This window comes from Sceloporus undulatus, chromosome 1 (genome assembly GCF_019175285.1).
Source record: "Sceloporus undulatus isolate JIND9_A2432 ecotype Alabama chromosome 1, SceUnd_v1.1, whole genome shotgun sequence".
Taxonomy (NCBI): domain Eukaryota; kingdom Metazoa; phylum Chordata; class Lepidosauria; order Squamata; family Phrynosomatidae; genus Sceloporus; species Sceloporus undulatus.
The window spans coordinates 190,833,127-190,850,576 of NC_056522.1; the positions used below are offsets into that span (position 1 = coordinate 190,833,127).

The 17,450-nt window shown below is 41.4% G+C and overlaps 1 protein-coding gene across 1 annotated transcript in view; it reads right to left on the bottom strand.

Annotated features, from left to right (window-relative positions):
* The window catches only part of SPATS2L (spermatogenesis associated serine rich 2 like), an 82,168-nt gene extending 67,574 nt beyond the window's left edge, over window positions 1–14,594 (bottom strand). Inside the window, exon 1 of the mRNA XM_042472109.1 lies at window positions 14,486–14,594. The gene's annotated coding sequence lies outside the window, so the exon portion shown is untranslated. The remainder of the gene's footprint in view (window positions 1–14,485) is intronic.
* Between the last annotated feature and the right edge of the window lie 2,856 nt (window positions 14,595–17,450).

Consider the following 17,450-nt stretch of genomic DNA (forward strand, 5'->3'; position numbering starts at 1 on the left):
GTTCTGAAATGAAAAAAATATATATGCATAGATCATAAATAAACTGACTGATTTTAAAGATGTCTCTAGATATGCAAGTGTTAACTTTACAAGAAAGAAATCTCTCCTAGTAATATGTGCTTTCTTTTTTTAAAAAGTGAGCTGTACTGAAGTAAAACTGTGTTTGCATTGATCAGTAAAAAGAAATGAATACTGATGTGTAAACTTGGCATTAGCCTTTTGATGTTTGCATTTTGGAGGAGGAGGAATGAAATTACCAGTGGGAATTTGGCTGGAATCAGTCATGAGCGTAATAAGAAAATACATTCCCATGTGGTCACCATTTTACATCACAAGAAAAGAAACTCCACGAAAAACTCTCAGAATCCCAAGACTGGTGTCTCTATGAAATAATAATTTGTACGTCAAAGCAGCAATTTCATGGGAATTATACACAGATAAAGAGCTGGAAGCAAATGCAAAACACTGATGTTCCCCCAATAGTTTTGCTTGTTTGACTGTTACCACTGTGCAACATCTATGTAATTTTATTCAGTGGTGCTGGCCTGATAGCATTATAATACAGAAGGCAGAGTTTATCCTTGGATAAAATATGAATCAAAGCTTTCATTCTAGGGGAATTTTCCAAAGGCCATTTATCTCCCTTACCACAAAAGGGATTAAAAAGTAATGTTAAAATGGTGGGCTGAGGAGGGCGTGAAAAAGACTATATCATTTCAAGATGATACGTGTCTTTAGGTATTATTCTCTTTGATACGAAAGGTTGAATTATCTGTGTGCTTTTGAGAATGATAAAGTTAAAAGGGAGTCTGAAGGAAGTTTATGAACAGATTAAAGAGATAGAACTGGAAATGTTACTATACCAGGTAGGAATGGAATGGAATAGGTATTCAATATTATCTGATCCCTGACAGAGAAAGGTCAGCGAGAAGAGTGATGCCTACAAGGCTGCAGCAAGATTCTTGGGTCTGCAACAATATTAGTATGTAAAAACAGATACGATTTCTCTATGTAGAACAACACATTTTGGGGGCCAGAAAACATGTTTTTGGCACAGGGAATAGTCTATTTTGAACAAAAAACACTCTTCTCTCTGTAGCAAACATTATCTGGACAGAAAAGCCAGGCAAATGTCTGCATAACTTCCCAAGGTGTAAACAGTAATTGGGAACTGAGCAGAAATGTTTTCACCCAGTGGACAGAATATTGGATTAATTAGTCATTCTCATCAGTGAAGTACAAAAAGATTTGTATCCCTGTCTGAGAAGGGGAGGAAGGAATGAGGAGGAACGGGAGCAAAGAAATTCTTTAAGACTGTTGTTATTATTATTATTATTATTATTATTAGCAAGCAATACTAAGTGTTATTAAGGTCTCAGGTATAAATCGTATTTATGCAGTTGTGGGAGTGCGGCAGAACATAACAGGATCCAGAAAGATGCAAATCATTACCCTTGACCTAAATTTCCAAAGGGCTTGGGGGGAAAAGTAAATTTGGACCCCATTCAGGATTCCATATTTGCCTTGGTTCCCAGTTTGGGAAAAAGGGAGGACAGAGGTGCAATAAATAAATAAATACTAGAAGCACCATTGGCTCCTTTCCTTGACATTGTCTATAGTTTTCTTTTGGACCACTTGGTGGAATGTCACACAGATCCCCTGAAAATTCTGAATCATAGGAGGAGTCTCCTGCTCCAGATGATGACGCTTCCCCAGAAGTTAGGCATCTATGCGTGGATGATTCATTCATTCAGAAGGATTGGCCTCCACCTCTGCCAGAAGAAATGGACCATCATTTGCAGCCCCATGGCATGAATAGCTAAAGCAGAGATAGAGTTTCTTGCACTTAAGTAGGAGACACCTACAAAATCTCCCCCATTGTGGGGAGTGCTTGTTGCAGACAACCTCAGCCTTCTTCAGGATGCTTGCACTTGTGTGCTCTTGGATTACTTGGAATTCCTAGCTGCTGGGTTGTGTACCATAATCTCTGCACAGTAACTAGGAGAGCCAAAAATAGTAAGCTATAGAAAAGGACCCATAAATATGCTTGGCACTGGCAACTACATTAAAAACAAAACAAAACAGGAATTATGGCAAGATTCCCCATCACACTCTCACGCCTGCATGAAAGTGGCAAAATGTCTTGATCTCATGCCTAGTCTTGAAGAATCTCATATATGATTAGAAGATGTCACACCATGTTTTTGAGTCCTGCTGTAATTCATGTGAAGACTAGATCCCAAGCCAAGACTGTGTCTTTCCAGTTCAACTTGAGGATTCCTCTGCAGTTGTGCTGAGCTTCAATAGTACTAGAGGACTTCTGCAGCAACACATGGTTTTACATTGTTCCTTGGGGATGCAGAAAGGGATGGTGGTGATGACAACGATGATAACAATAAATTCCACCAAGAGCAATAAAAAAGCACTGTAAATATGTACATGTATTCAAAGTGATTTTATTTTTAAATATTAATTTAAAGAAGCTGATATGTTGAGGTGTCCTTGCCACTAGAGTCTCTGGTAGAAAATTCATTGCAAAAGCGTCTGTCAGTTGGTAACATCCACTGAAGAAAGAGGATGCAAATACATACTGATCAACGCAGAAAGAGGCAGAATATCACAAAATTATAAATTGAGAATGACACATCATGCAAAGTGTGGAGTGTTTAATGAAAGACAAATATCCCGGCAAGAGAACACTTCCTTGCAGCTGGTGTTTTCTAATAGCCCTATTCAGGTACTGGTTTTCGGTAAACATGTTAGAGAGGGAACAATGGTTATGGCACTCTATTCCCAATCTCCCTGTGTTAATAGGAAAGGTCTGTAAAGGAGTTTAAAGGTCTGGAATGCAGTTAGAGCTTTATGAGATCAGGATCCCCCAACTTCATGACATTTTGTAATTGCACTCACTGAAATGCTGTTCATTATATGCTTCCAAAAAGTAAAGCTTGAATGAGGCTAATACTGTACATATTCATATTAGGTGCATATATTGTATTTCCAGATCCTGGATACCACAGCTAAATCCTGAACTAGGAAGGCTGCATGTCCTACTTTGAAGAGGACAGCCTCCTTTTTATTTGAAAGGATATCCAAACCAAGTACAGTTTAGTATTTTTTAAAAACACCTTAAACTTGTCCATCAACAGCTGGCACCTGGACAAATGACTACACTATAACCTGAACACAATCTTCCCCATTATATGAAATTATATTATACTAAAAATATGAAAATCATTGCTAAAGTTACATAACTAGATTAGAATATGCAAGGTATATGCAGATCCATGTTGTTTGTCTTCTTCTCCTCCTTTTGGTCACCATTTTATTTTTAAACAACAATTATATTCAGGCAATCTACACACCCCATTTGTTCCAGTGTCAGCTTGGCTTAGAAACTTTTCCTTCCATGAAGAAAGATGATTTATTTTTTTTAACAAGGGGAGACAGAGACAGAGACAGAGACAGTGGCATTGTTCTGCCAATTTGGAGTTACCTGTGCTTCCTCTCTTTTCTATCTATATAATAATTCCAAAATGAATTTTAAATTAAGGTTAATAATAATAATTATTATTATTATATTCTGCCTTTTCCCAAGGGAATCAAGGTGGTTTACAGAGCAAATAGAAGTAAGATACAATATAGGGGAAAAATCACAATTTTAAATAGTCCACTCCCACAACCCTCCTCCCAATCATAAAAATAACAACAAAAAAGAAAAACAATAACAATAACAATTAGTATAATCCAATGGCAATCGGAACGCAATCATGGGGTTTAACGTTATTGCTTGATAGACCACCACACCCAATTTCGGGCAATGGGAAGTCAGTCAGAATGCAATCTTGGGGTTTCACGTTATTGCGTGAGAGGTGATCACACGCAATTTTGGGCAATGGCAAGCTATTTTCAGGCAATGGGAAGTCAGTTCGAACACAATTCGAATTCACGTAAATTCGCTGAACTAGCGAATTCACGTGAATGCGTTCTGGCCTCATTTTCTTTTCATTCGAAATTAAGAGAAATTCCTCCTGTGTGATAAACTTCTTGGATGATTTGGAGAAGGTTTGTCCTTCCCACCTTCTGAGGCTGAGAGAATACAACTTGTACAAGGACATTCAGTAGGCTTCCACAGCTGAGCAGGGATTTGAACCTTTGTTTCCCAGAATCCAAGTCCAGTAATCAAACCACTACATCATGCTGGCTCTTGTTAATTCTTTAGAGTGTTTTTTTTTTAAAGTTGAGGGAAGAGTGTTAAAGGAAGAATGTTTGAATGAGGAATCAGTGAGAAGAGACAAGAAGGTGTGGGAAACAGAACAAAAAAGCTTGGAGGATCTTCATTTTGATATAGAACTTTATCACTCAAGGCTAAAAAACAGAATTTTAACAGGAGAAAAGTTTGTACTGGCCGGTACTTATCACACAATGTTGTTGCTGTTCTACTGCTGCACTGCATTCGATTTGTTACTACAGTGGAGCCTTGTTATCTGCTGGGGTTTGGTTCCAGGAACCCCGTAGACACCACAATTTGTGGATGCTCAAATCCCATTAAATACAATGGGATAGTAAAATGGTGTCTCTTAAATAAAATGGGAAAAAAATCAAGGTTTGCTTTTTGGAATTTATATATTTAAAAAAGCATTTTCAAGCCATGGATGGTTGAATCCATGGATAGAAAAATCCATGGGTACAGAGGGCCAACTGTATAGTGCACTTCTTTACTGATGGGAAAAACTCATCAATGGGCTCCCAGTCTTACTGCAATTCTATTACTGCCTCCGTGCAATAGGTCCCTTCCACTGCAGCTTCAATTCTGAGGCGGTCACACGGTGTGAGTAGGCATGATTCTGCCCCACTCCCCTTCCCCTTCCTCCTTGCAGTGATTGCAGCCACCAACAACTTCCTAAAGCTGTCTGCTGTGTGCACATTCATACATCTGGCTTCAGGAGGCAGTTGGCAGCTGCAATTTCATACATGGGCCTGCTGTGTGAATGTGTGCTCAGCAGCCCTATGCTTCAGGAGGGTAGAAAGAGCCATGATCATGGCTGCCAACTTTTTTGGTGCGCATTCACACGACAGCCAGCTTCAGGAGGCGGTTGGCAGCCACAATTGCTCATTCCCACCCTTCCTCCCAGAAGGCTACGTTTGGCATTCTGGAAAACAGATGAATCGCCAAAGTGCTATTGTTGAGAGAAATATGATAAGAAATTATGCCCAACCTGTATACGTCCAATCTAAAACTAGTACAATTGTGGCAGGACAGTAGGCTGGTGTGATAAAGTCCATAGATTCTCCTTGTTTCCATCGGCATCCAACTGCCACTGATTGCTTGATGATGATGATGATGGGGAATATTTAAGTAATTATAATATAATTTTAAAAGAAAGAAGGAATTTCCATTTGCTTTGTAAGGCTTCCTATTTAAAAAGAGACAGTGCAGCTACTGTGTTGTTACAGTAATCAGTTTGGCTATTATTGGGAACAATATCTAAATACGGTAACTAAAAGACCATCCTGTCAAACAGTAATAAGTATAGTGTTAAAGATAACTGTAGTATGAAACAATACACACAGTAATAATGGCTCAAAAATGAATATGGAACATGGAATGAGCTATTCTGTTGGAATATATAAAATAATAGGCATTGGTTCCTCAGTCTTAGGCTGGAGAGATCCTGTCCAAAAAGACAATGGAAAACATACTAAAAAGTGTGCTGTCTTCTTTTTTTTAGAGAGGGCACTCAACCAAACACTTTAATTCCAGATTCTATAATGGATCTCTCTCCTTTTGCTCCAGCCTTGTTTAAATACAGAAGACAAAGATTACAGGCCAAACCATTTGAGGGCCAACCATCCTACATGTAGTTTAGTATATTTGGATATGTGGTTTTTGGTTTGGCTCATTTGTAATTTTGTGATGTTGCTCTATCCTCATCACCAAGTAAAACAAGGCAGTCATCTCAACAAATATTAAGCCTAAGATCCATTTTTTCTCCTTAAGAATACTGAGCAAAGAACCACTGTTTCTTGTCAAATGTATGTATAGCAGATTTCAAAATACTGTGTGCTTAAATATTTTCTTGTTCTTCATCTGCACCTTTAACTCTTTTGGGAAAAAGATTTTGACATATCCTCTGATTGTACAATGCTTAAAATATTCCTGAAACTTCAGCCAACAGGTGGGGTCTAGGATTACTGTAGAGATCCTAACGTGGATGAATGTATAAGAGACAGGAGAAGTTCTCGTGATACTTCCAGTCAATGATGGGAACAGATAGAGTGTGGATAATTCTCAAGGGAAACAGGAAAGATGTTGAGAAAGGCATCCTCTAAATACAGTACTTCAGATTATGCCCATAGCACCACTGATTCCCCATCCCTGTATTGGTTGAAACCTTTCCATGAAAAGAGGATCAAGTATGAAGCAGCTCCCAGCTAAAGTTAGCTGTGTTTGTATCTGACAACTAAGAATAATACTTCATGTGTTTGGTAAAATGTCCTCAAGTCCATGAAAACCTATCCATAACAAATCTGCCTTAGTTTTTAAAGTACCACAAGACTCTTTCTTGTTTAATTCCGATTGTTTCCAATGGAATTGACATTGCAATCTTATGCATGTTTATCTAAAAGTAAATCCTCACTGTGCTAAATGGGACTTATTCCCAGAAAAGTGTTGATGTTCTTGTTTCTGACTGTGTATTGAGTTTTTACACAGAAAAAGAGGTAGATGCAAAAAATATGGTGTAAGTAATGTTAAGTCGAAGGCTTTCATGGCTGGCATCTTCAGAGAATGCTTTGCCTGGAAAAATAATGTTGTTGAAAAGAAACAGATGCTGGCGAAACGTCAGAAAGAAACTCTGCTAGAACATGGCCACATAGCCTGAAAAACCCACAAAAAACTATGGTGTAAGTAGTTCTCTACCCTGCAGTAGACAAAGCAACACATATCCTTCTATATTGTACTTTGAAGAAACAGATGTCACAGAGCTAGACCTGAACTGTGATCCCCCACAGCATGTTTTTGCAATGTTCATGTGGTGATTTCCAATGCTTGTAAAAGTAATGAGATACCATTTCCACATTTTTAAAAAGTAAATATTTGCTTCCATGTTTTTCAGCAGTAGCCTAAATAGATGCTTTTAGTTACCTTTTAAAAATCTAAATGCTACAAGCTACTGGCCTGTATATAAGACATACTCTTCTCTTGGCAATCTTTTTATCTCTTCAACACCTTGAACAGAGCACAAGACATCAACACTGGACCCAGCACTTGAACCAATGTTCAGTGAGGACAGAGTGCTGCAGTCATAAAATTATCTAAAATGTTAGCAACGTGTTAAAAAAGGAGTTAAGATATTTCTTACAATCATTATGATGTAATGTAATTATACCCTCCTTATTGAAAAAAGTTGCTAATCAAAATTAATTAATGAAATGAAACTAGTTATTTCCACTTTTTGGTTTCTGGGAATGTGTTGGAGATTATTTCAGTTCCATGTTGCCCCTCTTGAGCTGCCTTCAGGTATACAGGTTAGTTTACACAGCAAAGCAAATTCATATTGCATTGGGCCAGAAGAACAAGTGCACTAGTTCAAACTTAACTTGCAGAAATGACCAAGACTTTATGCTCAAGAAGTGGCATAGTAGTGCCAAATGCTAATGGAGCACTCAGTTCCAGCATTTGGGACAATTTAGAGTAATAGGGAGCATGTTAGACATGAACATGAATGTCCATATTATCTCAGCAAATAATTACTGGCAGATAACACTATACTCTTCGATTTAAAGATGTTAAATTGTATTGAAATTCTCATAAGATTTGATCATTCTCTATGTATGGTTCCTACCAACTGTAGCAAACGTCAGTGGCAATGGGTAGCAGAAATTTCCTGTACAGCCACTCAAGGCCATTCTTTTCAACAACTTTGCAAACTGAACCCTGAACAGATTTAACTCTTAAAAGCAGACAGAAAAAAAATTATTTGTACAAATAGTTAAAATAGTCATTAACTCATAAAGCAAAATCAGCCAGTTCCACAGAGTGGAACAACAGCAATAGCAATAGCAGCTTCATTTATATACCACTTCATACCACACTAGGCAGTCTACAACTGTAAGCTAATTAACCCCAACAGGCTGGGTACTCACTTTAGTGACCTTGGAAGGATGCAAGACTGAGCTGACCCTGAGCCCCTGGCTGGGATTGAACTCACAACCTTAGGTTTGTGAGTGAGTGGCTGAAATACTGGCATCTAGCCACTGTGCCACCAGGGCTCTTGGAGGGGAGAATATCCCATACTATGTACAACTATGACTTCTCAGTAGCAATCTCATTGAGAAAGTGTTCTACTAAATATTTGATATAAACCGATATGCAGTGTTGCTTATCAGTTGATGTCTGTATCCTTCAAGTATGTGTTAAGCAATGAAAAGGGACCTCTAGTCTAGGGGCTAACCTTTGCCTCCATGTCCAAGCCATCTGGTTTGCAAGAGCTAGGAGTGAGCCCTCTTCCTTCTCCCTCAAAGCCCTTTCATTAGATGGAAAATAGGGATATGTGAGAGAAAGCATATTTCTCCTATTGGCCACTGACATCTTTTGGTAATCATATTTTGATATTGCGGTTATATTATTGATTATACCTATGCCAACTTTCTGAATAAATGGCATGTTCTTGATTTACATTTATGTAGTATGTCTCCTGTTATTGGGGGTCCTTTCTGTTGTGGCTTCTAGTATCTCAGGCCTTTCCCTTCTGTTTTTTCTGAGAAAACCAGTGAGCCATGGCCTTAAGCTATAGCCTCCGTAAATTCTGGTCCTTCAACCCCTTCTCTGACTAGATAAGAGAAGAGAACAAAGCCCAGTGAACTGTATTCTCAAAGGCCTGGCTGTATATTTCCTCAGTCAAGGAAAGCTGGCTTGGGACTGGGAGACACAGCTCCTACATCTGCCAAGCAAGTCCCTTCAGAGGCTGCTCAGATGAAAAAACACGTGAAGCTGATGTAGTTTCTCCAAGTCCTACTGTTCGTTGCTCACAGACATCACTCAAGCACCACTGAAATGCAAAGAAAGCCACAGAGCTCCATAGTGTGGGGACAGAGGGGGCAGGGATATGGGAAAAGGAGATTTGGGGCAGGGCCTTTACCTGGGGGTCCCTTCATACTACAGTGGAAACTCAGTATCAGCTGGGGTTTGGTTGCAGGACCCCTGGTGGATACCAAAATCCATGGATGCTCAAATCCCATTATATACAGTGGTTAGTAAACTGTTGTTCCTTATGTAAAATGGCAAAATCAAGTGCCCCATTCATAGTATGAAAATAATCCGGGATGCATCTGTGTTGAATTCTTGTTGTTCACCTATGTCCCGAAAGATGCACTTTTTGGGAGGGGGGCTGGCAAAACCTCCACTTAATCCGGGATGTCCAATACTGCCCCCCCCCCGAGTTTTCCTGAAAGATCTGCATTGATCTACATCTTTGACAGTGTGAATAAGCTTTCAAATCAATTCAGATCGCTCTATATTGTTCAAGAGAATGGAGGCAGCTCCATTTTACCCTAAAAGGATGGCATGTGTGAATAACAAAGGGGTTACAATGACTCAAAGAGATTTGCGAACCCAAAACAAAATGGGAACAACAAACCCAATATGCATCAGCACGGTGATCTGCATCTCCTTCGGACAAAAAAAATGAACGTAAACTCCCTCCAATGTTTGCTATTGGGAATTTATATACTGTATTTTTAAAATATTTTCAGTCCCTGGATGGCTGAATCCATGGATAAAGAATCCATGGATATGGAGGGTCAACTGTACACCGTTATAGTGCTATGATTTCCTTTTAATTGTCATGGCTGCATCCTGTGGAATCCTTCTGGAGTTTGTAATTTGGTAGAGGTACCATAGGAGAATTCTCTGGCTGAGAATCGTAAAGCTTCTCCCTTCGACTGCCAATCCCAGGATTGTGCAGGATGTTCCCTTGGCAATTAAACTGGAATCATAGCACTGCAACTGTGTAATGGGAAAGGACCCAGGCACTATCTGGCCCATAGGATTGGTCTGAGGTGATGACAATCCCCTTTGCCTGAGACCTTGTCTTATTTTCCCACTGTTCAGAGACTGTCACAAATGTCTAGTGAGATTAAACTGGGCAATTTTGGCAGATCTAGCAGGTATTCTGCCCAGGCCTGCCAAAAAACAACCCCCACCCAAGAAGGCAGAAATAGCTAGAAGTCAATTTATTTGGGGGGGGGGAAAGCCCAGGCATTTTTAAAAAAATGTTGAACAGTGGTGTATGTGTGTGCAACCTGTTTAAAAGACAAATCACTACCATGCTGTCCCAATTTGGCAATTTCATCCTCTGCTTACTTCAGCTGCTACAAACTGAATTCAGAGTGCAAAAATAGTCTGCACTTAATTGATTTGGCAGAAAAGAGAGGAAAGGAGCGGGCTGAGTCTTGTCCTTCCCAAGAAGCTCAAACAAAAGCAAGTTGCTGCAGCTTCTTCTAATTTGTATGTTCTTCCTTAGTGATGACTTTTGCCAATTTGATCACACTCCAGTACAGTATTGTGTTGCCACATGTGTCCTGGTTTTCATCAGTGACATATTGGTGGGTATGCACTACTCTTGAATCAATCAAATTACGACAGGAACTGGTATCAAATGGGAACAATAGTCATTTAAATCAATCAGAAATTTGCTTTATTTCATAGTGGGAACACATCTTGGACTCTGTCAGGACAGGCAACCCTTGTTGAAAAAGAACACTCTGTGGGTGTTTAGGATGTGTTTCAGAGCCACAATACCTGTCTGTGGGGCTACACTTTGGCTACCACTGAGTGAAATGACTCTTTCAGGTTTTATGATGGCTGACATTGAAGCACTCCTGCCTTGCTTTGTTCAGGCAAAGGGCCCCAAGAAGCTGTAGTCAAGACAGACATGGCAGCTTTTACAGAAATTGAGGCGACCAGTTGATAAAACTAATAGACATCATTCCCTTTTGCCTTATCAGCAGAAATGGAAATTCAATGAAGACAGTTCTTCCTCTAGTAACTAAATTTTTTCCCCTGATGCTGGTTTCCTCCTCCCTTTCCCAAAGCAATCTTTCTAATAGCTCTGTCTCCTCATTCCCAAATAGCCAACTGGGATGGAGAGTCAGATTTCTTTCAGGCTCAAGCAGTGATTAATAGAACAGAACAGAGTACAGTATACTGTATATACATCATTCCCTTTTGCCTTATCAGCAGACATGGAAATTATATTTACTTATACCTATTTATTCCAAAATAGTCTAGTGAGCAGATATTACTTTGGACTATATATGTCCATGTGGTTTTTTGGAAGGAGTTTGCAGATATGGTTAGGAGTGAACCTTTTGGGATATCTATTTTAATATCTCATAATATGGTGGTAGAAGCAACAGAAGCAACCAAGCAGCCCAAATCTCCTTCCTGTCCCATGCTCCAATTGCCAGCATTTGCAATTGTGGAGCTGAGAAAACTATGCAGTCTTATGATGGGCAGTAAAATTAATCCTCTTGGTTCCAACTGTCAGTCAGACATGAAATGAATCTCAAAATAGCAATTACAGTTTCTCATGCTCTGTAAAGGATGGCACTAAAAGTAAAGCATGGCCTGAAAACACTGGTTTGTCATATGAGAGCATCTCGGTGGAAATAGCAATAACTGCTCACTCACCTTTGCATCTGCTTTTCAGCCTCAGTACATTCCTACAGCCCAATTTGGGCAACTCCTCCAGAAAATGTAATGCAACCTTTCATGGGGGGGGGGAGGGGGGGAGTAGCAGGCAGGGAGAAAATAAATGGAATTACAGCATTGCTGCTTCAGCACAATTTTGTTGCAGTTTTCAGAGAGGCAGAACACAAAGCTGCTTTTTTTGGTCTGTTGATGTTTTTCCCCCCCTAGCCATGCAGAATATGATCTAACTTTAATATTGATCATTTTTATACCTGGGAGGGCGACTGATGATGAAGACAGTGAGGGACGTGGGATATGTCTCAGGGAGCATCTACACTGTAGAAACAATGCAGTTTAACATCACTTCAACTGCCATGGTTCCACCCTACAGACGCCTGGGATCTGTAGCTTTGTGAGGCACCAAGAACCCTCTTTTGCAGAGAAGGCTAAAGACTGTGTAGAACGACAAATCCCAAGATTGTATGGATGGGAGCTGCAGCACTGAAAGGGGTTTCAAGCTGCAATATTTCTACAGTGCAGATGCACCCTGGATAGCCAGCATGATGTGGTGGTTTGAGCGCTGGACTATGACTGGAGACCAGGGTTGGATTCCCAGCTCAGCCATGAAGCCCACTGAGGTGACTTTGGGCACATCACACTCTCTCAGCCTCAGAGGAAGGTAACGGCAAACCTCTCCTGAACAAATTTTTGCCAAGGAAACTCCATGATAGGTTGCCTTAGCGTTGCCAGAAGTCTGAAATGACTTGAAGGCACACAACACGCACACACACACAGATACACCCCCATACAATGTACAGTATTACAACATTTCTTCCTGTAGGGGACTGGATGACATCGATACTGTACACTGTACTGTAAAATGAACCTCCTTCGAAGACAACATAGAGGCCAGCAGCGACTCCTCCGGCCTTGCTAGCTATAATAACCAAGGAACTGATGATTCCCTGGGTTTCCTTTACTGGGCAGAGTGACCAGATGTCCTCACCACAAAGGAGGACAAGGCACCACAAAATGTAGGGCATCCAAGAAAAATGGAGGGCATGCTCCAATAAAATCTACAAACACTCACAGAAATATAAATTTATGCTGCTTAAAGTGGAGGACATTTTGAAATCCCTCCTGAGCTTGAAATGTAGGACATGTCTTGGAAAAGGAGGACCTCTGGTCACCCTGCTTCCTGGGGGAAGCCAGTGCCACAGAGAAATCCATCACAGGGCTAATGTCAACCAGCTCTTCCCAAAACCTGCAGTGGCATGTGTGTGTGTGTGTGTCTTATGTCCTGGACTGAATGCAGGAGAGTCCCACAGCTTTTGAGGGATGAGAGTACAGTATTTAAGAATTGGGTCATCCTCGGCCATAATGGGTGGCTCCTCTACCACCATCCCAAGAAACCAGCTCACCTCCCCCCCCTCCCCACATTCCCCATCCCCAAAAATCTCCTTCACAAGCATTTTAAATGATGGATTTCAAATGTGGATTGTTTTAGAAGACTGTATGTATCTTCTTTCTTCTTTGAAACTGTTGCACATTTTGGTTATTGCTGTTTTAATTGAGGTTGTGCAGTGATTTGTTTTTGTTCCCTGCCTCGATCCATGGGAAGAGATGGGTAAGAAATAATAATAATAATAATAATAATAATAATAATAGATGGCCCTTTGAAACCGTTGCATGTTTTAATGAATGCATTTTAACAGAGGTTGTGCATTGTTGATTTGTTGTTGCAATAATGATGGTGATGATGATGATGATGATGATAATTGCTGTTGTTGTATCCCTTGAAGTTGTTTCTGACTTCTGGAGACCCTAAGGTGAACGCATTGTGGGGTTTTCAAGGCAAGATTTGTTCAGAGAGGGTTTGCCACTGCATTTCCCCCTGAGAGGCTGAGAGAGTGTGACTTGCTCAAGGTCACCCAGTGGGTTTCCATGGCCCAGCTGTGATTTGAACCCAGGTCTCCAGAGTTGTAGTACGACACTCAAGCCGCAACATCACACTGACATTATTATTAATGCTATTATTATTATTATTATTATTATTATTATTATTATTAGATACATAGAGAGGGGCTGAGGGAAGGAGACCAATTAGGTTTCCTTCAAGACAGGGCGACAAGAAGTCCTCACAGCAAAAGAGGGCAAGGCGTTGGAGAATGGAGGACACTCAAGGGAAAATGGAGGACCCAGGCCAATAAAACCCAAACACACTCATATAAACAACAAATCCCTGCTTCTTAGCCCTGATCGAAATGGAGGACCTTTGGGAATTCCTCCTGGGCAGAAGGCTGAAATGGAGGACAAGTGCTGGAAAAGGAGGATCAAATCTGGCCACCCTGTTCTTCGTCAATAAATCCCTGCTTCTTAGCCCTGCTCAAAACGGAGGACGTTTGGGGGAATCCCTCCTAGGCAGAAATGGAGGACGGGTCCTGGAAAAGGAGGACCAAGACTGCTCCCAGACCTTTGCTGCAAAATGCAACTTTAATGCACCCTCCTGAGGCCAGGGAGGGCTGGGGGGGGATGACCGGAGACTCTCCTTTCCTATGTCCTCCATGTCCTCCCCTTCTCCAGGAGGAATTCCAAAGGGTCCTCCTTTTTTGATCGTGGCAAGGAAGCCTGCATTTACCTTCCTTTTGAGCTTTGATGGAGGGGGGGCACGTCCTCCATTTTGGGAGTGCCTGGTCCTCCTCGGAGAGGGGGGGTTCTTAGTCCCTTTGCAGCCCCCAAAGCCCAGAGAAAGGGGTGGCAAGGAAAGGGTGGCAAGGAGGGGAGCCTTACCTGAGCCTGTGCCCGGGGTCTCTGCCCTCCTGGATGGAGAGGGGGGCAATGCCAAAGGAGAGCCTCCTGGGCTGCCTCTGCTTTGCCTTTCCCTCCTGAGTGCCTTGGCTCGTCTCCTCCCGCCCTTTTTGCTCTCTCAGAGGCACTCCCTTTTTTTCCCACACATCAAATCATTCACTTCACACATACACGAGAGAGTTCCCCCCCCTCCTTCCACGTTTTCCCTCCTTCTTTTCTTTCTTTCTTTCTAAACCACAGCTAGGGGGAAAAGGAAGACCCTCACCCCTCAGCTTCCCTCACCACCAGGATCTTTCCCTCACCCAGCAGCTGAAATATATATATGTATATATATATATGGAGTTGGACTCCTCAGGGTGGCCAAGGTGGGTGTCCTCTTCACAGCCAAGGAGGGACCAGAATGGAGGACAAGGCCAACAAGGAGGACAGGCCATGGCCCAAGAAAAGATCCAAACACTCCAATGCATGCTTCTCAGTCAGGTTCAAAAGGGAGGACATTCAAAACACAAATGGGGGACATGGCCCAAGAAAAGCTCCTAGGAATGGAAAGGCATGCTTCCTAGCCAGACACAAAAGGGAGGACATTCAAGACAAAATTGGAGGACATGATCTTGTAGCACCTTTGAGACTAACTGAAAGAAATTGGCAGCATGAGCAACAGTCTACTTCCTCAGATACATTTGAGGAAGACATGTGGAAGACATGACCACATAAAAGCTACAAACATTCATAGGAATGTAAATCCATGCTTCTTAGCCATGCTCAAATTGGAGGACATCCCAAAAACGTGGAGGACATGACTGCATAAAAGCTAAAAACAAGAGAAATATAAATCCATGCTCCTTAGTCATACTTGAAATGGAGGCCATCCAAGAAAAAGGGAGGACATGACTGCATAAAAGCTAAAAAACATTCATAGGAATGCAAATCCTGAATGGAGGATATTCAATTGGAGGACCTGACTGCATAAAAGCTCAACACATTCATAAAAATGTAAATCTATGTTTCTTGGCCATGCACAAAATGGAGGAAATTCAACACAAAAGTGGAGGACACAATCTGATAATAGCTCAAAACACTCCTAGGATTGTAAATGCATCTTTCTTAATCATGCTCAAAATGGAGGACATCAAGACAAAATGGAGGACAAGCTCAAAATACTAACTATAGAAATGTGTCAGAAAAAGAGGGAGACATGTTCAGAATGGAGGATATGACCCAATAAAAGCTCAAAACACTCAGAGGAATGTAAATCCATGCTTTAGTCATGCTCCAAGTGGAGGACATTCAAGACAAAAGTGGAGGACATGACCCAATAAAAGCTCAAAGCACTTAAAATGGAGGACATTTTGGAATTTCTCTTGGACAGAGGGTTGAACTGGAGGGCATGTCCTGGGAAAGGAGGAGGGCTGGTCACCCTTGGAGGGATGGAGATTTGTCAGGCTGAATGTTGTTGATGTTGATGATGTTGTTGTGTGACCAAATGTCCTAACCTCCAAGGAGGACCAGGCACCGCAAAATGGAGGGCACTCGAGACAAACATGGAGGACAGTAAAAGCTCAAAACACTCATAGGAATGCAAACATGTGCTTCTTAGTCATGCTCAAAATGGAGTGCATTTGGGAATTCCTCCTGGACAGAAGGCAGAAATAAATGACACATTCTGAAAAAGGAGGACATGTCTGGTCACCCTTGTGTGCCAAAATGCAAGACGTGGCTTCCCTAATGCAAATGTCTGTGTGAAATTGTGTGTGTGTGTGTGTGTGTGTGAGAGAGAGAGAGAGAGAGAGAGAAGGGGGACAGATGACAGACCAGCAGCACATAGCCAGCATATTTTCTCCATGAGACATTTCTTGAGAGAGGCAGAGAAAATAATCATCATAAGGAGGAGTCTCTCACCCAGAGTTGTGTGAGAGACTCCAAGACACGTCTTTCCCTTCCTAGCAAGGACTGAGGATTTATTTTATTTCATTTCACCCCCTCCACTTTTGGCACATTCTCCGCCTGGTTTGGAATTGTGTCACACCAGGATTATCAGAATACAGGCCTTGCAACTGTCAGGCATCATTTTCGTGTGGTTTTGGGCAGATCACTGTTGACATGTAGAAGCCAACCAACAAGGCATTTTTGGATGTGAATGGAGGAGGCTGTGGTCGTCATGGTAAACTCCCTCCGAGCTGAGTTAAAATGGAATAAATGGGATTGCAGGAGAATTCTATGAAAGATGGATCTTGCAAAGTAACTGCACAGAAGAGGGCTTCTCGAGGAGGTTCCTTTGCTTTTAATGGTTGTGTAGAAGTGGGAATTTCAGCACATACTGCTTGTTACTGAGTTGCGTGACAAGCTGAAATTTCCACTTCCACACGACTTTTAAAATTATAGGGGTGGTCTCCAGTTTTCACCCTGGCAAGACCTACAGGACATTGGTTTTTCCCATACTTTGGTCCTCCGGGTGTTTTGGAGAAAGTCCCAGTCACCTTGGCCAGCAGTATGGAATTCTGAGAGCTGAAAACCAAAACTATGGTCCAAAACACACTACGGAAATAATCTAGTTTGAGACCGCTTTAACTGCTGTGGTTCATTGCTAGGGAATCCTGCAAATTGTCGTTTATTGTGGCAACAGAGCTCTCTGACAGAGGAGTTTATCACACAAGGTTTGTCCCATGCAGAAAAAGGATTTAAAATGGGAAAATCTTGCAGAAATGGGATCATTTTCACATGACATCGTGCATTAACACGCACAGAAAGTGGACAAATCCCACAAAAGTGGGATTGTTTTTTCACAATGTAGGGGGCATTGAGCATTAATCTGGCATTATTCCACACAGAAAGTGGACAAAAGCAGCTGATTTTGTCCATTTTCTGTGTGGGTTATTTTCATGTTAATGCTTAATGCCCCCAATGAGTCTGAAAATGATCCTGCTTTTGCATGATTTTTCTGGGATTT